Here is a 21,549-nt window from a genome sequence, read left to right on the forward strand (position 1 = left end):
GATCCTCACCCAGCCGCACCTGGCCTCCCACCTCGGCGAGGACTGTTAGAAAGCAAGGGGGCTTGGAAGCTCCGAATTTTGTATCAGAACAAGATGGCGTTGTGAGGCACAGTGTTTTTAGAAATAGATAGCGGACTGTTAGTGCGACTGGTCACCACGGAGAAGTGACAACCACCGTGCTACACGCACACGTAGTCCTGTGCTAGCCCCCGTGTCTGTGGAGCTCGCAGAGCTGGTGCCTCAGAGCATGTCTACACCGTGTCAGAGCCAACAAAGGCTCCCCTTCGCTGTGGGCCCACAGGGTGTTTAGGGGTGTACCTGCACCCGGGCATGGTGTAAACTGGCGCATCGAGAAGAAGGCTCGGGCTGGGTCCTTTGTGGTGTGAGCCACAGGCACACACAGCTCCATCGCATCAGCTGTGGCAGCAACATCTCATTGCAGATAATTAGGCCTTTCATGTTATGCCCTTGAATCCCACCCTGCAAGGGTGGATGGGTTTGGCAGCTTATTTAAGTGCACAGGTGTGCCAAACGGGCCCATGGCATGGACACGTGGAAACATATGAAAATCGTGCTGTGCTGTAGCCTGTGCTCTAGCACGTCCGCGTAGTGGCATCCAGTGAGCAGTACGGAAATAGCCGTCCTCCCTCCTAGTCCCCAAGGATTCTAGAAATGTCAAGCTCTTGTTTATGCAAATGGCTTTTCTGTTTTTTATATTAATATTAAGAACAGAGGAAATATCTCAGTTATTTGGCTAATCCAACAAAATAATCAGTAGTGCTGTTTACATATTCAAAGCCTGCAGCTTTCCTCCAGTCCTTTAGATGCCCTGGGGGAAAGCTCAGACATCTGCACTGCCAGGCCACTGACTATTTCTGAGAGGTGGCTGAACAATGATCTATAGAAGTATTTGTACTTAAGGGACACATAACATCAGGCTTTTAAAACTTACATTCTCCTAAAGTCAGTGGAAGAACTTTGGCCCAGTGCAGTGATTTACACTCATCTGTAGGATAGATGCCATCAATTTATATGCTGTGGGTTAGTTTCACAGCCAGGACATTTACGAATGTCTGGCTTTTAACATTGTAGTTAAAATTCTGAGGAAAACATTAAAATCTACGCAAAGACCCTAGGTCTGCATATTTTCCATATACATGAGTTTTATATTGTCCTTGACAATAGGCTTAAACAAACAGCCTCCTGGCTTAAATTCCGATCCAGACATGAACTTCACTCCTGCCTTATGGCACAAACCAAACTTCCCAGTCATAATACTGCCAGGCACTGGAGTTGAAATTTGGGTGTGCACATTCCCAGCATTTAGACTCAGAAGAAAAAATGGCTTAAGGGTTAAGACTCAAGAGATGAAGCGATACCTAGGCCCACGCTGCAGTCAATGCTGTTTCGGTGTGCCTGTCCTGGATCCTCAGTCTCCAAAGAACAGCCCTTCTAGACCTTTCTGTTCCGAGGTGATGGTGATGAACCCTGAGGTGCTATAAAGAGTGATTGCCTCTAAGTGACCTTGTGTGGTGGCTGAAGCAGATGATTTACTGAAGCAGAATCAGTCTGTTGGACAAGGGCGATGGGTTCCCTCGTCCACAGAGTTTGCTCAAACTAGGGAATGAATACAGCATTAAGTGCAAATAGGATCTGACCACCTGGTCCCCATACATCCTGGGGTCCTGAGGACCCCAAGTTGTCATCGGGATTCTATAAAGTTACTCTTTGTAATGACATAGACTGTATACCAGAGATCCAGGCAGCAACATGGATTTGTAAATATATGAAGGATGCTGTCAAACGGTGAGATAAATGAAGAGTTTTCTCTGAAGTGTAATCCCATCGGATCGTGCAAACAAATCTAAGAATAAAAAAATCTGGAGAGGAGATGCCTCAGAAGAGAGCTGATAACCATTGCAGGTTTATCTGAATGCAGATGACTCTGTTAACTTATCTCTTTTGTTTGCTCAAGGTATTGATTCAATTTGCACGAGGTACTGATGTGATCTCTGGAGGCCCACCTTGTTTACAGTGCCTCTCACCGGCCAAAAAACCCACTGACCCTATCACAATGACAAAAAGGTACAAGAATTGAGAAAGCACATTATGGCACCTGATAACATCAACACAACCAGAACTGTAAGGCTCCCTTTGCTAAGGCTTCCAGCTCAGCACAACAGTGGTACACACGCACACTGCAAATAGCTAAGGATTTGCACAGGCACACAGATGTACACAGCGAAAGCTGGGCCGAACACACTCTCACACGTACATAAACTACAAATGCACAGAGGCAGGCCTGCTTGCCTTTCCTATTCACACACACACAGGGCCCTGTTACATACACACAGTTTGCCAGGGCTTGGCCAAGCATTTTCCCACATGCCCAAACCAAAAAAAGCTCCCCACACACATCAAAACCAGTTTTGAGCCCGAGTCTCATGCTCCCAGTTCCACAGAGGCAAAGCAGCCCTTCTCACAGTGCGCGAATGTGCACAAACACAACCGTTTGTGGAGAGAGATGCAGCGGCAAGGGGTTATCTTTAGCCCACCAGCAAACTTGGGAAAATGGCTCCTGGATCAAATGGGTTTGTATAGCCTGGGGAGGTGCCAGGCAGTTCTTTACAGCGTGGAAACAAGAAGCCTGACCCGAGTGACAGAACAGAATCTGCTTCAAGCAGGGGGAGAGGAAAGGAGGGAGAAATCAGCCTTTCTGGACAACAGTGGGTGGGGTGACTGTGACATGGGAGGGAGAGGAAGAAAGTGAGATGTTCAAGTAGGAAAAGTATTGGTCAGCTGGTTTAGGGGCACGAAGACATGGGGGAAGCCGATCCTGACAGGATCTGGCAGGCCAGGGTTGTGCAAGCTGTATGAAAAAGGATGGGAAGTTGCTAAGGCAAGGGTGGTTGAGGAGAGAAGCAGCTGTGCCTTCTGGGCACAAAGAAGGAGGGGAAAATCAGTTTAAATAACTGGAACATATAGGGTCCTTCAGAACGTGCACATGGGATGGGTGTCCTTTGCCTCGGTTTGTTTTGTTCTGCCGCTGTTCCTTTGCTCTTTCCCTGCCCTTATGCTGTGCACGTTGAAGTCTCTGCTGCAGGTGCCAGTTGGTAACTGGGCAGTGGGCTCTTCTGTAGGCAAAGGGCCAGGCAGGAGCAACAGCAGCTGCGGGCAGGAGGGAAGCGCCAGGGCCTTTGTCTTGGGTGGCAGCCCATGCAGGGGGGGGTGAGGGAGGCGTAGGCTCAAGACAGCCACTCATCAACAGCTTCCCAGAAAACCCTCTGGACAAGGGTTTCTACAGCTTCCCAGAAAACCCTCTGGACGAGGGTTTCTATGAGGGCCGCCTGTGATCTGAGACCTGGGGAAGGATGTGTCCAGAACCGTGCTGTTTTTAAATCGAGCCTTTTGGAGTCGGTTCAGCGGCTGGCGTGGCGGGGTTATGTATGCAGGAGGGAGGTTGTTTACAATCCTCAGCGTTAAAGCTGTAAGGCCGATTTCCACTTTCTCTGTTTTGATGTGGGCAGGACAGATGAAGGTCAGCAAACTTTATACTGTTTATAACTTTGGTCTAATGTACGCTGTGCATGCTATGGCACCGTACAAAAGCAAAGATGGGCAGCAACAGAAAACAGCCGTAAGGGCAGACTGCAGCCCAGCCCCTCCCTGTCTGCCCCCGTGTGAGCTTTACCAGGCCTACGATAACACCTTTAAATAATCGGCTCTTACAGAAGCATCTTTACTCATTTTATGCCCCTTGGTATTGCCAGAGAGACATGCAGCAGCCTTTGAAGTTTGGTGCTTGATCTCTTATAATTCCTGCAGAAGCAATTTAGGAGATGTCTGACTGTGGGCAGCAGAACTGACAGAGCTGACTCCTCAGTCATCGCCTCTGCAGCCCAGCATAGAAATTTAAATGTTCATAGATTTCAGTTAAATTTAATACATTACAGCACCTAATGTAGGTTTCTTAGGCAATTACTGAGACTGGTTACCTGTGAACGCTTTTCTGCTTAGTGCTCTATTTGCTGTAGGGTATGAGACCACATATACCAATTTATCCCTACTGAGAACGATTAGGAGCCAGTTGCAAGCTATTGAGAGTTTATACAATGTCAGTGAAGTAGCTACAGGCTACTTATGGACAGCACTGCCTCTAAAGAATACTAATTAAAGGGGAGAACTTTATCCTAACATAACACCATACTGGTTAACATACTTAAACTGTTAAATTTTTGATTAAAACTGTACCTTTTCACATGATTGCTCGTCTACACTGAAGGCACTTCTCAACGTGAAGATGTGTCCACAGAGCCCTCTGGTGGAAGTACCATCTACGGGCACAGAAAGGTGTTTGGTTGGTTGGGTTTTTTTTTTTTCACCAGGCCACAATTATCAACTTCTGAAAATTACGTACGTTAAGGTGACAAAAGTGCTCTTCCATCACCAAAGCCGAGGTTAGCAGGGCCTTTGCCGGCTAGCCTAGCTAGGTAAGCAACACCTTATGGTTCTACATTTGACTAAGTGATCAACTATCCTAGTTAAATTTACTGTTTACCCGATTTACCATGGCCAGTGGCATAATGGAAGCAGTGAAAGACACTAATCTAATTGTCTTGCCCAGCTCATTAAGGAGCCTGTTACACGTGATTCCAGCTGGGTGGCTTGACTGGGCGGCCTTGAATGTGCTCCAAGCTGCATGAGAAGCCTGTTCACTGGAGCAATGCCTAAGTTAAATTTGCACACTGTTCCTTAGCCTGTGGGGTTGTCTACCTTCCAGGCTAAAGGAGACTTGCAGCTCTGCTTGCCTCTACCTCTCACTCCCCAGCAGAGAGCACTGTAAGAGCAGTGTTCGAAGCAGAGCCACCTTAGAGCAGTGAGGAATTAAGCATGTAAGGTTTGACTTTTAACAGATCCTGTGCATCTTCTCTCACTGCACCACCAGTTTTGCCTATATATGCCTACCACCCGCCCTGGACGCTTTGAAGACACTCTGTCTCGTGGCTCCTGTAATCCTCTTCACAAAACACATCTCAAAGGGGAGATCAGTTCTAAAAAGCTCAGGCATTGATGACTTTTTTCTGAAGCCCTGGAAAACAAAGCCATTGGCACTGTGGGAGCGCCCCGCTTGTTTGAGCCAGACAGCAAAAGCATTACCTGCTTCCTGGCTGTTGTCACCTTGACTTCCACTTTCCTCAGGCGGGTGAAACAAGGAGATACCTTTGCCTGTATCTGCTTGCCTCAACAGCAGTACAGGTGATCTGCACAGGGGGCTGCTTCTCCTTCCCCATCATCATTTTCCAGTATTGTTTCTGAAATTGTGCAGCCTCCCACACTGCTTCATGTGCCCAGTGGGATATTGTTAGAAAGTCAATCTCTTTCTCGCTTCAGTCAGCCATTGAATTTGAGCTCTTAGGGTACCTCACACTATGATGCATCTGCTCTTCCATCACACCTGTAGGAGCTGAAAAAAAGAGCACTGCAGAGTGTAGGTATTCAGTCCAGGAGATGCAGCTACAGGCAGGGAAATCAAAGAGGAAAGCCAGGTTTTGTGGTTATGCTATGAGCGTATCAAAGCACCAGGAGAGTGGGCCAGATCTGGGAAAGCACTATGTTCCAGACACTGTTTTCATAGCATGTTGAGTATTTCTAGGGAATTTCACGAGGATAACTGTGCACAGAAGCACTGTGGCCTCCACAAATCAGACACCACAGGAGCCACATCAGGGGAAGTTCCTAAATTACTCCTTTGCAAGTAGAGCATGAACCCAACCAGGAAAGGGTTGAGCTGGCTATTCTTGGTACTTGTTTTGTCTGGTGGCCTCCTACAAACTGGAGCAAGGACTCACCAACTTGTTCCACATCATTAGCAGCTGGCAGCTTCCCAACCATTACCAGCATAGTCTGGATTCCACCCAGCGACTTTGAGATGAAAGACATTGCAGCACCACTGCACTCACTGTTTTAGGTCCCAATCCAGCTCCCACTGAAGTCACTTACTCTTTTTCCGCTGACGGCAGCTGGAGCTGGGTCTGACATTTCTATAACAGTTCTGTCTCAAGTCCACAGCTAGCTGAAATATTAGTAAAATAGTCCAACACAACAGATAGATGCCTGCAACTCAGCTATTTTCTGGCATTCAAATTAAACCCAGCAACACAGTCAAGCAAGAGCATGAGGAATTATGTTCCTTTCCTGAAAACACTGAAGGTCTGAACTTAGGGCAGCCAAAGCACCTGGCGAAAGGAATCTAGAAGCCTGCATTAAGTGGGTGTCCGTCAGGAGGCTGATACATATGTGAGGCTCTGTTCTCTTTTCCAAAGTGTATCCCTGCCAAGAGCACCATCAAAGAAATCTCTCTGGTGGTGATGAAGATACTGATAGCACTCAGCTGCCTGAAGAATGGTTGAGGTCATTGCTCAGATTTTGGGAGGAGCCTTGGGAGAAGCGTATGTCTAAAAGAGTGACTAAAGTCCAGGGATGTAGGAACATGCAGGACATACATGTATTTTTACAAACATAGCAAGGAGACACCTCACCTCCCTATTCTGTCAGCAAAATTTTGTTGAGAGTACTTTGAGTGATTTAATGAACATCTTAAAAGCTGTAAAATATACACACATAGTTTGAATTTCTTTTATCTGTCTCATTTTGAGGTAAGCGATTATTAACTCCTCGTGTTTTACATGTGGAAAGCTGAAGCACAAAGACAGCAGGCACAAAATGAGCGAGCAGAGATGAGGCCAGGGCACAGGCTGCCTTGCCCAAAGGTCAGCAGTTGTCTGTCACAACATGTACTGCCTCCCAGTCAGCTGTGCTCAGATGCTACAGATGGAGGGCCTGGTTTGTTACAAGACTTGGCCGCTGTTTCTAAACATCTTGTCATTGCTAAAATAGGGTTAGTTCCACTTTCAGGGCCAAGACACCAAGAAGCAGCTACCATTTTAAATACTGTGTCATGCAACCACTGCAGGGCTGACCCAACACCAGGAGCAGCAGGCTGTCAGCACAGGAACTAGAAGGAGATTCAAGGGAACGAGAAACTGGGTAAAATTAACACTGGCAAAATAATTATTTTCCACACTGGATTCGGGATCTTGCAGTAAGAGGATGTCGCTGAGGCCAAGAATTTAGTCTTTTGGTGTTTCTCTCTAGAAGAATAGGAGGTGCAAACAGTTGGAACGAGTGACTGAGAGCCCTTGGTTATTGGGAGACTGTTAGAAGACTGCCTATATATGGCCTGGCTCGGTGCTGACTGAGAGATGTGCCAAGCATTGACTGTGGAAAGACAAGCTCTACTTCTGCTATGAACGTAAGAAAATCCTGGTGACTTTATGCTGTGGGCAAGGATGACCTGTAGCATACTACTGAGACACCTCAGCAGTTTTCCCTCTACAGGATACATGAAACTCCTGGGAGTCTGTGAGGAATACCAGAAGCCCACGAGAGCCTTTACCCAAGAGCCAGCGTTACCGAAGTGCAGTCTGTGAGCAGAGTTCCTCCACTCTTGGCAGTGCAGTGCAAATATAGCCTATATAGCCAAATACAGGCAGAAAGAATCCCAATTTCTGGAGAAGAAAAAGGGGAGCAATTGAAAAGAGTAGCAGCATCCCTGAGAACCCACTTCCCTCCATCCCCATAGCAAGCTTCTCTGCAGGCAAGACTAGGGTTAATATGAAACATATGGGAGGAGAGTCTGTGACCCAGGGCTCCAGGACACTATGGCACTAAGGAGTTACCTGGACCCCGTTCAGGAGTGAGCTCAGGGATCAAACATCTCATGAATGGGGAGTGGGCTGGGTGGGGAACTGAAAAGGTACAGGCTCCAGTTTGGGGCTTCCCACCCTCTCAGGGCAACATGCAAGTCTGAGAGGAACATTCCAGTTCCAGCACAACAAAGCTTGAGAGTCACTAACCATACCCTGCATCTTCCATGCAACATCTCTTTCCTTCCCTACCCAAATTAAATTGTTAGAACTAGACTCATAATAAGCCATTAGGGTTTCAGTGTGCTAGTCCATTCTGTTTGCAGGCTCTGCAGCATTAAGGTGCTTCCATGAAGCTAAATCTGCAAGCAAAGGACCGATAGCAAAATCAAATGCCCTTCAGCTTTGGTGGAGCTGAAGACTGAATTCAGAGGCTGCAGCTCAACACCTCTGTGGAATTTGGTGGAGGCAGATTCCTCTGCCTCACTGAGGACACAGCCAGGGCTCTCCGCTGTTTTACAGTGCGTATGTACAAATAAAACCTTATCCTCCTTTCTGCTCCATCTTTCTTTCACCCTCTTTCCTTCTCTTTGGATTTTCTTCCTTTCGTCTGTGCCAAGGACAAAGCAATTCTCAAAGCCCATCGCTCTACATTTAAATAAAATCCAGCTAAATATCTGACTTAACAGGCAAGGGACAGCTGTAGAAGAGCAACTGAACAGAGTGAAGGCATCTGTCCTGGATACCAAAGAACTTGCCTGAAGTACCAAGGACAGACCCTCAGAGGATGCAAACCAACGGTGCAGTTACACTGTCTTGTACACCAACTACAAATCTTGTCTACGAATCTATGAAGAAAGGCTGAGAAAACTGGGTTTGTTCAGCTTTCAGAAGAGAAGGCTTAGGGGAGACCTTATTACCATGTACCAGTACATAAAGGGTGGCTACCAAGAAGGTGGAGACTCCCTTTTTACGAGGAGTCACATGGAGAAGACAAGGGGTAGTGGATACAAGTTACTCCTGGGGAGATTCTGACTGGACTCCAGAGGAAACTTTTTCACCATGGGGACAATTGGACATTGGAATAACCTCCCAAGGGAAGTGGTGGATTCCTCTACATTGGACAGTTTTAAGACTCATCTTGACAGGGTGCTGGGCCATATCATTTAAACTATATTTTTACCTTGAAAGGTTGGACTAGATGAACCTTGAGGTCCCTTCCAACCTGGTATTCTATGATTCTGTGATTCTTTGGGTGAAAGAGGGGAAGAATGGCCACAATCAGAATCACTGAATAATAACAACCCCAAAGCTGAAGAGGGTTTGTATCCACATCCAGCCTTTGTGTCTTTTTCCACAAGGAGTGCAAATATAAATCATGGACTCAGCCACCCTTGCATTGAAATTGCATAGGCTTGCTTTGCGGAAAAATGTCAGCTTGCTCCTGTACCAGTTTTCTCTAAGCCACACTGACATCCTTTTGTTATTATCATCTCTTTAGCCAAGCTTCTTTTTCCCTGGGAAATCCAGAGCCTCTGGCAATCACACTGCTCCTCAGTATGTCCTCACCTCAGCCACTGAAAGCCAAGTAGTGTGACAATGCTGCAGTACATATACAGACAATGCACCCAGTGCCATTTTCAGCTGTACATTCACAGAAATACCTTAATTCACTGACCTTTTGGTTAGAAAAGCGCTGGCATTAGACAGTGTGCTCTGGGCCTGTATAATGACTTGGGGGCTCAGAAAACATGTGCCGTTCCCGATCTCCCACTGACTTTCTGGAAACCTGGAACAATTCCCTACACGTTGTCTATTCAGGGTGTGATCTGTTTGGAGCAGGAGCTTAATCTCTCCTGAGTTTAGCAAGACAGGACATTGGTCCTTGCTGGAGTCTTAAGACAATGCTATAACACAAGTGAACAATATCATTGTTATGCAGAAGAACTGGAGTTGTTTTCAATTTAAACCATAAATACCATGGTGATGGATTCCACCACCTACATGCTCTTGTCACCTTCCAACTGGAATTACAGCAGAAACAAGGTGGGGAAAATTTTCAATGTGACAGTGATCTGAATATCTTTGCTTCCTGTGTTTGTGCTTCTCTGCAGTTTAACTAAAAAAATACCTGCAAGAATGAAATGAAATATACTTCTTCTCAACAATACCTCTCACCACCCTAGATTTGCACACTATCACTTGATTCAATCTTTCCCTTAAAAATAAAGAGGTTGGTTGTTTGGGTTTTTTTAGAGAGGAAAAAATTTAAATAAGGGTGGAATGCACAGAGATTAGCTCAGCTAATGCTTTGCTGTTTTATTAGCTAATATCAACATAAAGTGCTTAGCGAAGTGGCTGCCCATCCCACCAGATTTATTACCTTCCATATGTGCTTTTTTATGATAATTATCTTAGCTTTAAACAATCCTTTCCAACCTTTCCTGTCTCTTGATTTTTGCTGTCCTCACTCCAGAATCAAGTAACAAGGTTGTAACCAAGCATTTCCATGCCTTACCATACAAGGTTCATTGGGTTATTCCAGGACTACCTTTACTTCATCCCTGACATCCCGATTCTGCCATGAAGTCTGTGCACAGACCCCCAGAAATTAATGAGGCTCTAGCTACAACGTTAAAGCTCTGCACAACCTCCAGATTCATCTTGGTAAAGCTTTCTGTTCAACATGGCTTTAAAAAGACTTGGTCTAGTAGCCCAAGGTTAGGATTAAGTTTTATAGAAACAAAAGCAATAATTGCTACAATTTGAACATATTTTTTCCTGGGTTTGTTTTTTATTCAGTGGATGAGGATTTTCATTTAAATATGCTCTGTGATGTTACAATCTGGATACAGGAGCAATGAGTCAACATGGATCTTGCAATACAGCAGTAAAACCCCACAAGGACTGAGTGTGTCCTATTGTTACAGCTTTACTGGCCTGCCTCTTTTTCTATAAATTTCACATTGTTGATCACCAAATCCTTCCAGAAAGTCCATCATGTCGTGTGTGTCCCCCCGCCCCAGAACTCCAGATTAAGCTGGAAGGCCCTGAAATATCTCAGGATTTCTTTTGGGACCAAATACAGATCAAAGGATCTTTCAAAGCCCAAGCCTTTCCCTTTTTCCTGATGCTGAAGGGCTGCCTCAGTGTGATTGCTGCAATGCACTTCCTCAGCCACATCAAGTCCACATAGTGATAATTAAACAGGCAACGTTTTAAGCCGTGGATCCAGAACCTGCTGTGTTCATTTCACTGACAACCAGGGCTCTGCAAGATGGAGCTCTACGCTCACCCTCTGTCAGAGGTTGCACTGTTGTGCACGGTGCGTGCAAGACTTTAGAGCTTTTGCTCTGCTGGGGCCACGAGCCTGGAACGTGCTTCCCCTTGAAACGTGTCCCACTGGCACTCTACTTGAAAAGAGCTCTCTTACTTTTGCTTAATTGAGTGTATGTGAGTGTTGTGTGTTTGAATCACAACCGTGGCTATTTTATTGCTCTTTTAGTGTGTCTTTGTCTTTTTGTCTCTTTGTAATTTTATGTGGGGCTAGGCTGGTTTTCCTTAATGAGAAATGGTTTCATGAATGTTCTGTAGTTCCCCACTCTCTTCCCAACCTGTGTGCTTTTGCAGAAGGGTGGTTATTTATAAAAAAAAAATGGTGCATGCTGTTATTATAACCACATTTCTGCACAGCTGTTGGAAGAGCTGGTGAACCAGCACAGACTGAAGTGCCCACAGCACAGAGACATCACCTGGCTCCGTGTTTCATTTCCCATAAGCCAGAATAAATGGCACAGAAATAGAAGGGTTGGGCTAGCCATTGACCACGGGCATTCTGTAGATAGATTTATGCTGCAACTGCAGAGGGCCTGGATCTAGCCTGCTCTGCCTCTCTCCTGCATGTGGTTAAGAAAAGAGCAAGAGAAGGAGAGAGGAAATTAACACAACAGAGAACTTGAAATAAAAGTGTTTTATATCATCTCCTATAAAACAACCCATAACTCCTTGCCCTCCTTCTCCACCCTCACATGTTTTTCATTTTGCTGGCTGGCTGAAAAACAGAGAAGTGTAGGGTACAAAGCACATACTCTTGGCAGGAGAGGCTCCCCCCTTTCCTGTATACTTCCTACTCACACCTTGTCCCTATGCCTACAGCACGGCATTCTCTTCTGGTGAGTAATCAAAACATGGAGGAATTCAGCATCTGTCTACCATTTCCATAGCTCTGATTCCTCCCACTCAGGGATCTCTGTCCCTCTACCAGCATCCTCAGCTGGCTTTGCCCAGTGCAGGGGAAAGGCACTCACTTGGACAGAACTGCTGGGACTTCCCAGCCACCAGCATAAAGCCACAGGCAACTGGAGCACTAGACCACAAGCAAGGCTACCAGGCATATCACTCCAGTGATAGCACAGGTCACTACAGACAGCTGCCTACAGGAACCCAGAAGGATTTAGGCAGTGTCTTCCACCTACCGCCCCTGCACGCAGAGAACTCACAGCTCTTCAGAGAGACATTCATCCCCCTGGATGATGCAGCAGCCACTATGGTTTTCTGAAGAAAACAGAGAATTTATTTCTGTCCTGAATTCCCTGACTCACTTAAGTAGCTTTTCTGAATAGTAAGTCTCTAATGCCTGAACATAAACCTAAACATCCAAGGTGCTGTAAAAATGCTATTAATTACTTTCAGTAGAGTTTGACAAACAGAAATGCTAATGCTTCAATTCCAGCATTTACAGCTATGAGAGTTTTGCCATTGGAGAGAAACGGCAGCTCAAGAAATTGCTAGATCCACATTCTCCATAAAGTTAGAGGCCCAGTGTCCTCTGAAGCTCTCAAGAGTTGCAATGCTGTCTGTCATTGCTAGCACAGATGCTAGCGTGGAGGCTGTCTTTGCTAAGAGAAATCATAGACAGCAGCTACCTTCCAAGGTTAGCTAGGTTTCATTGCTCTCCTCCCACCTCCATCCCCAAGCACTCCTCACCAGAAAGAATGACCTGGTGTAATTCCAGGAGCTGACCAAATGGAGAGGGAGTGAAAACACCTGCCTGACTTACACAGAAATGTAGTTGCCTTTTTTTTTTTTTTTTTAAGCAAGATCTGGTAGGACAAGCTCCAGGCAGACGCCAAGAACATCTTGTTCAGAGGCAAAGACTTGGAGCAGGTTTATTCCCAGTGTCCTCTCCCTTACTGGGTGGGGACTTACACCAGCTGATACCCATTTTCTCCAACCACCTGGGGAGATACACTGTCAGTCCTGGACTGTGTCAGACCAGTTCCATCCCTTCTGGGAGGAGAGTTGGGTTTTGTTACCATGGCAGTCTGGCACGTTGCTAACTTGGTAGTGACTCTGTGTGTATATGAAAGCCACTCAGACAAATACAGTTCACACCAAGGTTGCATGCGGGTGGAGGGAATGTACTTTAACAGCTCACTGTACAACGACTTTTGCATTTTCCACTTCTCCCAGCGCTGCTGGGCCTCATGCTGGCTTTGGCACTGGTATCCAAACCAAACCATCTGTCCACTACGCTGTGTAAGCTGCCATCCTAACACCCAGCTTTTGCTGACCTAGCAAGTAACAACCTGCTGGTGCTTCCCCTCAAAACCACTTACACATTTGCTAACTTTAGACCTTGCCTTAAATGGATTCAGCACATGGATCTGCTGGCAAACCGGCAAGTTCTCTAGGCTCTTCTTGGAATTCATGCCAGTCACCTCCAGAAGTGGTCCCTCAGCCCATGCTCTCTTTTCTAACATGCTGGCCAAGCCAATCCATAAGGGAAATATTGGATGGGCCCTAAATGCTACCGCAGTTGTGATACCTTTTTATCTGATCCTCAGGATTCCAGTGCAGTTTTAATCCCATTGTGAAGACCCACATGACTCGCAGTCTAAGGGGATAAAGGCAGGTAAAAGAAGGATAACTATTCTGATTTTATAGAGGTGCAGAGATGCATGCGGGAGTTGGCAAGTGGCTGACTGCAGGATAAGCCAGTGTGTGAACTTACTCTATGTTGACTACTGTGATAAATATGCCCATTGCTAATCTGTGACTCCACGGCAAATGTCATCATTTGATGTAGTTTCACACTTCTTGATCATCTCTGACTGAAACAACGAGGAAAGGCAAAGGATGAGAATGAGTTAAAAGGGAAGGGGAAGCAGCATAAGCAGATTTAAAAAAATAAATTAGTCACTTCATTCAAGGCAAACAGCAGCCTGTTGATATATCCCACCCGAAGGGGACTGAAAAAGTGACCTCATGCCGTTTGTCAAATATAATCCCATCCCTCCCATGACTACCTAATGCTGCAGCTCCATCTGTCTGGAAGCGAGTCCCCACTGCAACCAGGGCCAGCTTTACCACAGAGACAGAACAGTGCTAGTAATTTTTAACGACTGTGTATTATACAGCCTACCCCAGTCCAGGCATTTTCCAGTAAATCTGGGAGCAGCGAACAAATACCAAGCCCTGCACTGTAGCATGTACATGATGCAAAATGGTTGTGTGCTTGGGTACAAGTTTATGTCATGCTGTACACACTGTGCAAAAAAACCTCAATTTATCTTGATATTGCTATTGTGCCTAAAGACCTAGTCATGGTCCTGAATCCTTGGTGGGATAGGTTCTGTGCAGCCAGGCAAGCGGGAGGATCTCTGCCTCAGTTGTGTTGTTCGGCTTGTGCATAACACCCTTTAAGGTAACGAAATCCAGACAGGCAGGGCAAATTGCAGCAACCACCCCAGCAGCAGCTGATGTGTCCTGTGCATCTGATGAACTATGCAAGAACTGACCACAGATTATCACCTGGGCAGGGAGAGTAGAGCTGCAGAAAGTCTCAGTCCCTCTTACCCACAAGCACAGGCACAGAAGATAAGGAAGAAATACTGCCACTTTCTTTCCTCCCTCACATTTCCAAGGCATCTAAAAATCCAAGGTCATCTTTCTGCTTCCCATCAAGCCAAACTTCTGTCACAGCAAAGCAAGGTGCAAGTCATGGCTGAGCCATGCTCATAGTACCCAAGCTACTTCCACGTGGAACAAGCTCATACTCTGTCCCCAGCTACTAGCACACAAACCCCTATACCCAGCCACAGTACTGGACCGACACTGGCAGAGTTGCAACCTGCCCTAGTGCTTTCTGTTTCTTTTGCTGTTAGTTTCAAGGAAGAACCCAAGAAGTAACCTATCATTGACTAAAGTCTAGCAAAGCTCTTGGGTGCAAGGGACCCAGATTGCTGCTCAGAGACTCTAAGGAGCGTGCCAAGAGACTTTACTGCCTTGAGGATCCTTGGGAAGCAGCCTGTGTGTAAATCTTTCCCCTTGGATGTGTTTCGTGGAGCCATCCAGAGTCTCGTTAAAGCCACAGACAACACAGAGAGGTTGCAGGCAGTAGCAAGTGTCTGGATATGATGATGCAGGAGGCCACTTGAAAGGACCAGGACACCACAGTGCCTCTGCCTGGGTATAGTTTATCAAGAGCTCCGAGGACAGGTTGAGCTTCAGCCAATTTGGCTTGCACAAGTAGCTTTTCACTGAGGATTTTATGGGGCTCCCTGGAACCACGGGTAGTGGCAGCCCCCCTCTCCCCCCACCTCATCGCCCTGACGCTAAGTTATTTTACAATTATTATCTGAAGTCAGTGTTTAGCTGTTGCCCAGGTAACAGCTCAAACATGCCTCACCTCATGGCCTCCCTGCAGCTTCGCATGGCTGCTGGAGAGCTGGGAAGCAGACTTAGTGCCAGGCACTGAGGAAATGAGCTCTGCAGCCTCTCCAGGACGTCCCAGAATATTGGACAGCTTGGAGGAGAAACATCCCCAGCCAGATTCCTGGGCAGGCACCTCATTCAGCACACAGCGCCTGACACAAAATCCACAGCATCCCCCCCACCCCTCACACCCTTTGGTTTCTCCAAACACATGCAAACCCACGAGGCAAATGCAGTCCAGCTCACACCACTCCCATCGATACCTCTCCCCTACCTGCAAAGGCAGGCCCCATGACACATCCTCTGGAAAGTATGTGTCCTCTGACCCACACTAGGAGCACTTAGAGCCAAATATATAACCCTGCAGTACATACTCTATCCTCCTCAACCGCAGCCTGAACTGAGATACAAGAACTAAACACACACAGCCCATCAGTCCGTGCAAGGGGTTAAGGAGCTGGAATGAAGCCTGTGGCAGGCACTCAGCAATCCTGTGCTGCTAATGCAGGCAGCTCGCTCACTGAATATCATCTGCATGAAGTGGATAGCACCAAGCCTGGTGTCTCTGCTACAGCCTTCGTATCAGATGTGCTCATCTCCCATGTCAAAACACGCTCCTCGCAGTATTGAGGCTCAACCCACTATCGGGAAACAAAATAAACACGTCTGCATATTGCTTGGTCGAAATGAGGGTGCTGCCAAAGGGGCAAAGAGGACTTGTAGTGATGGTGCCTTGCAGGTCTTTCTGGCCTAATGCACAAGGAAACAAAGAGCAAGTGAGGTAACAAGCAATAACATGTAGGAGGCAAGTGCTGAGCCCCTGGTGCTGCAGGTCATTGCTGGAGCAAGCGTCAGGGGAAATGTCAAACAGGCAAACCATAGCCATTTAGCAACTTCAGTTCCTCTGTGCCCATAAATCTGCAGAGGCATTTTTTTTTCTTTTTTTTTGTTTTGTTTTGTTTTGTTTTTGTTATCTCTGTGGCAGCAGTTGCACTTTAGCTCACACTTCAGCTGGTGTCTGCAAGCAGACACACTTCCTGCCCAAATAGATTGTTACAGTTCAGTTAGTTGCTCACTGGGCAACTTTCAGCATCCCCAAAACTTTTTTCTTTCTTCTCCTATTTCTCCTTTTCTCTCCTCAAGTCAATAAGTGAGGGATCATTTCCTGAGCAACTCGGAACATACGTCTTTGGCACACTGCAGACTCACTGTGAAGTTACAGGACAGCAATTCTAGATCAGGATTTGCCACCTGCCCACACTGAGACCTGCATCTTTAAGTGTGGTAGCACTTCTGCAACAGATCATGTCCTATATGGCAGGTATCCTGGAGAAAGTTACACAGGAATCCCAGGTGACACCTTTTGTACTGAATGGGTGGAAATCTTTCCCCAGCAGAAGTAATCACTGCTTGGATGCTTGCTCCCCATCAGGCACAGGCAAAGCAATCCTTAGGAATTCTTCAATAGTTTTAAATACCGTGAGATGATGGTAGGGTTCCAAAGTATATCTTTTTTTAATGTTACTCAATTCCTTTTACTGTCCCCCTGCTGGGAACCTTGATATGAGGGAATGTTTAACACCACAAATGGGAGCAGTTTTCAGATTACTGAAGAGCTGAGTGATTTTTGCCAGTACAGCTGCAATCAAGTTTGCTTCAGATTTTTCTTTGCTTTTTAAAACTAACCTCAGATGGTCATGCAAGCTGTGTGGGCACTACACAGCAGGGAGCAATGTACCAGTATCCCCTGGAATTTCGTGTGAAAGAGGAGATTTCTCACTCACTCGAGTCTTTGTCTTTTGTTCCCCTTTGAAAGCAAGAGAAGCATTGAGACAAGACCTCTGTAATCCCTGCAGCTCAACAACACAAAACGAGCCGGATTTGTCAGAAAACAATACTCCTGGGGCCAGAAAGTAATCATGTCCTGCACAGTCTTCTCTAGGCATCATGACAGAGACAGAATCTGCCCCGATTTCCTTTTGCTGACCGCCCTCATGGCTAAAGCAACTCCACAGACAGCCAGCAGCAGCAGCACTGAGAACCCTCTGGTGTGGCAAGGTATAATTTGTTACATCTTGTTAGGGTTGATTGGATATTTCCTCACAAGCATCGCTGAAGGCAAGACTGCTTCCAAGTCGGGAGAGATTCACCATGGCGCACGCAAGATCTGAGAGAAGAGTTCAAGTCTGCATCATCCCAACCTTGTTCAGCTAGAGGGAGCCATGCCAGGGGGCAGCAGGTAAGGCCAGGCCACTGCTGCCTGGGTGTGGGCACTGGAGGGTGATGCCCCTCTCTGTTAGCCTGGCCGAGGGTCCCGGGAGGCCAGTACTGGCCACCCCCCAGGGCAGGACACAGGTTCTGCTCAGAGCTGTGGGTCCTGGTCCTGCTGTTCCCAAGCCTGGCCTTTCATTGCGCCTGGCTCGCCGTGCCTCTTGCCGCTGGACATTCATGTTTCAGCTAAGTCATTTCTGACCCATATTACTTTCTTTTTTTTCTATTTTTGTCCTTTTCTCATCCAGCTTTGCCTTCTTAGGCTTGCTTAGTCAGAGCAGCTGGACCCCACTTGGGGCCGGTCACGTTTGGATCCCTGCAAAAGGCCAGTTAGATGCGATGTGGTATTAAAGAAAAGGAGTGACAGTGCTCCCCATAATAGATGCACACTTGCTTTACCTTTCTAAGGCCTATAGAAGCTTAACTCATCCAATTAATCATTAGGGACTTCTCAGGGACTGACTGGCAGTTCTGCATTCCCTGCTGTTGGGAGCCCTTTCTGCCCACATGCCACAACCACATTGAGATGTTCCACATTCGCAGTCAAGCCACAAAAATTCCGTCCCGATTCCCTGTTCCTTCAGAGAATGCTGTGGCCTTTGTGAGTTAGAGAGGAGCCATGCTGTATAGCACTGAGCCAGCCTACAGAGTCAACCAGGCTTTATCATGCTGCTTCCCAAGATTATGGTCCAGTGAGATGTCACCAATGTTGGCACAAAATATATTTACAGCTAGTGCTCTGATGTGAGATGTGATCCTCTGTTCTGTCATTCATCCATCATATAGCAGCCCCACCAATATGCCAAGAGTGCTTTTAGCCTCCAAACAAAACCCAGAAACAAGAAAGAGTTCATGTAGCCTCACTTACACAGATACAGACAATCTGGCCTTATGGGGTTCACTGTCCTTAGTCAAAATACATGTTATCACCCACATGTTCCATGGGGAAATACATCAGCTTTGCTCGTGACTGTATTCACCAGCAGAGGTTCCTGCTGCAGCTATATCAGCATGGCTTTAACAGGCAGCTAATGCTTGTTTGTTCTTCCTCCCCAGCTCAGTCTTGCAGCAATTCACCCCCTCACCCTGGTATCTCGGTCTGCCTTGCCAGCCCAAGCCCAGCCTCAGCTTGGATCTGTCCAGGCTAGTGAAGGTGAGTCTGTGATGTTTTGGGCCTCTTGCACTCAATGGTGCATTGAAGCACATCAGGAAAGGATAAGGTCAGGCATTTCCTTTGGGCTGGGTGCCCAGTAGCTTTGGGGCAGGGGAGGAAGAGAGTTTCCAAGGCCCCCTTCAGAAAGCAGGGCCAGTGCTACTCTGGTATGGCAGGAGGAGAGAAGTCTCTTGCCAAGTTCCCTCTGGACCCTTGATCAAACACATTGGGGCACCCCCTTTGTGCTAAAAGATGAAACTGCTCCTCTCAGGAACTTGGGTACCCAATGCCAAGTTTAGATACAGTCTAGACGCAGCAGCGTATTTATAACCTTGGCACATGATGTGGCAGGCAGTGGGGTATAAACAACATTCAAAAACGATGAGGTGCAGTGTTATTTATACATCAGAGTGCTGAATGTAGGGTACCACAGCCCCAAACGCAGAAGTCACAACTTACTGGAGACAGGAAGAAGCTGCCCTTTTAGCAGTAGGGGTTTTGAGAATGGGACACAAGAGGAGTTAAGGTCACTTTCTAATCCCATACCTGAGCTCCAGCAAGACACCAAACTCACTAGTAATTTTGTACTGCAGTATGTTTTTCTTCAAGAATAAATTTGGTTTTACCTGTTGCCTCAAGAGATTAAAAGAGCGAGGAGTAGCTGAATGGCTCAGCCATTGCCTGAGATGTAGGCAAGTCTCCATTCAATCACAACAGCAAAAATGTGCATATTCAGCAGATAATATTCACAATGAAACTGTGACAGTTTGAAACTGTCCAGTGGATTGAGTGGCAGCAGCTCTCTCACAAGTCTAAGAACTGACTAATTCATGACAGCAACAGATGTCAGCATCTGCACCACACCTTGAATAGAAGGGAACATAAGTACGGTGAGCCTGCAGGCTGCCCAGGCTGTGAGGGAGTAAGGCATTGCTGGATATACAATCTCAGCAGCTCCTTGCAATTAATTCAATTTTATGCAACATAGATGCAGCCCACTGTCAAACAAGGTTTGGGCAACATTGTCCTGAGCTGACAATGTCAGCTAAAGATCTAGTTGAGGAAACAGAAGAGTTACAGAATGATTTGTTCCAGAGTCTTAGCCTGTTTATGGATAGAATTGATCTAGTGGAAGGTTAATATCTACAGACCTCTTTGAGCTCTGGGGCTGAAATGCAATGGAAGCACAACGTGTCATTACCTGCCTGGGAGTCAGAGCTTTCAGCCAGCTCTCTGGCTTCCCTATGGAAACTGCACCCTTAGCGTAGGCTCACAAGATGATTTCGATTCCATCTTGGCCTCGATACAGGAATCAGATAGGGTTTTTAAACTGCTTACACATCTCACCAGACACCAGCTCTCTGGTATGTTATTGTAGTGTGGCTAAGTCATGTCTGGTGGCTATTCATGTCTCAAGCCTCTTAGAACACGGATACCCTGTGAGACAGGCTGGCTGAGACAGCCAGGCAAAGTGACGGGATCAGTCAGTGATAACAGGGTGAAGGAAGTCTCCGTGTCAAATCTTCCTTCAGCCCTTTAGGGAAAGGAGAACTGGACATGACCGCTCTTCCCTCTCCTTTCTTCATCTTGCTACAAAGGGGTTTAGGTTACTGCCTCTAGGTGGGGAGAACCGGTTCTGCAGGTGATGGTGGGGGAGAAAGAGGGAAGGAGTAAGGCTGTGACAATAAATACCCATCTGTGTCCTTTGTGTGACTTGCATGTCATGAAACACCTCAACCTTGCACCCGGAAAGAAACTTTTACAGACATAATTGGTCTTAATAATAGCTTGTACAAACACAGTACTTTCTCCTGAATCCCACACACTGGACAAACAACTCTCCTACAAACCCCTGCCCTGAACACAGATGTCACTGTCACTCATAAGTAGAGATGGATTATCCAAGCAGAAGGTATACTGCCCAAATGTTAGCTCATCCTGGAAGTCAGAGAAAGGTCAAGGAGTTGAATCCTCCAGTGCTTTCACTAGGAAAATAAAAACCTGCTAGGGAGAAGGGACAACGAGGTTGTTTCCCTAATCTGTGGTATTAGCTTTACTCAGTTTCTTTCTAGCCACGAACACAGGCCCCTGATTCTGCGCTGTACAACACTTAGATAAACCATGGGGCAAACACCTCCCACTTAGAGCTGTAGTTTTGTATGTCGACTTTGCAAGGGTTCGAAGTAAGAGACCATTTGCATTATGTGCAACGAGAAGAGTTTCAGCAAAACAAGATTCTCCCGCGCTGCAAGAATAAGAACGTGCCATTTCCCCATGCCGAGTCCCATTTCGCAGTGGCATGGATGCAGGGCGCTCTGCTTTCAAGTATCTCCTGCCTCTTCTGTAAAGTGCAGGGGGATGTCAGCAGAGACTGGTTTCTGCAGCGTCTAGCCTTTGGAGGGAGATGGACAGACAACACAGTCCAGAGCTTTCTGGTGGGAGGCCTCACTATCAGTAATCCGTGCTGTGGTTTGTCAGAATGGCCTCTCCCCTCTCTCATGCCCATCTGACCTGTGAGAAATTATGTCAGCCCAGGCACTTGAACTGGATTTAGACAGAGAAAGCAGCGGGCAGTGCAGTGAACCACTGCCCATTCTCACTGGGCCAAACTCCTCATCTGACAGCTATGAATGCACCTGTGAGGGGGAAGTGTCAGTGTGGGGCTGCTGAATCATCTCATCTCAGAACAAGCCTTTGAGAGGT

Source organism: Leptosomus discolor, chromosome 20 (genome assembly GCF_034619465.1).
Source record: "Leptosomus discolor isolate bLepDis1 chromosome 20, bLepDis1.hap2, whole genome shotgun sequence".
Taxonomy (NCBI): domain Eukaryota; kingdom Metazoa; phylum Chordata; class Aves; order Leptosomiformes; family Leptosomidae; genus Leptosomus; species Leptosomus discolor.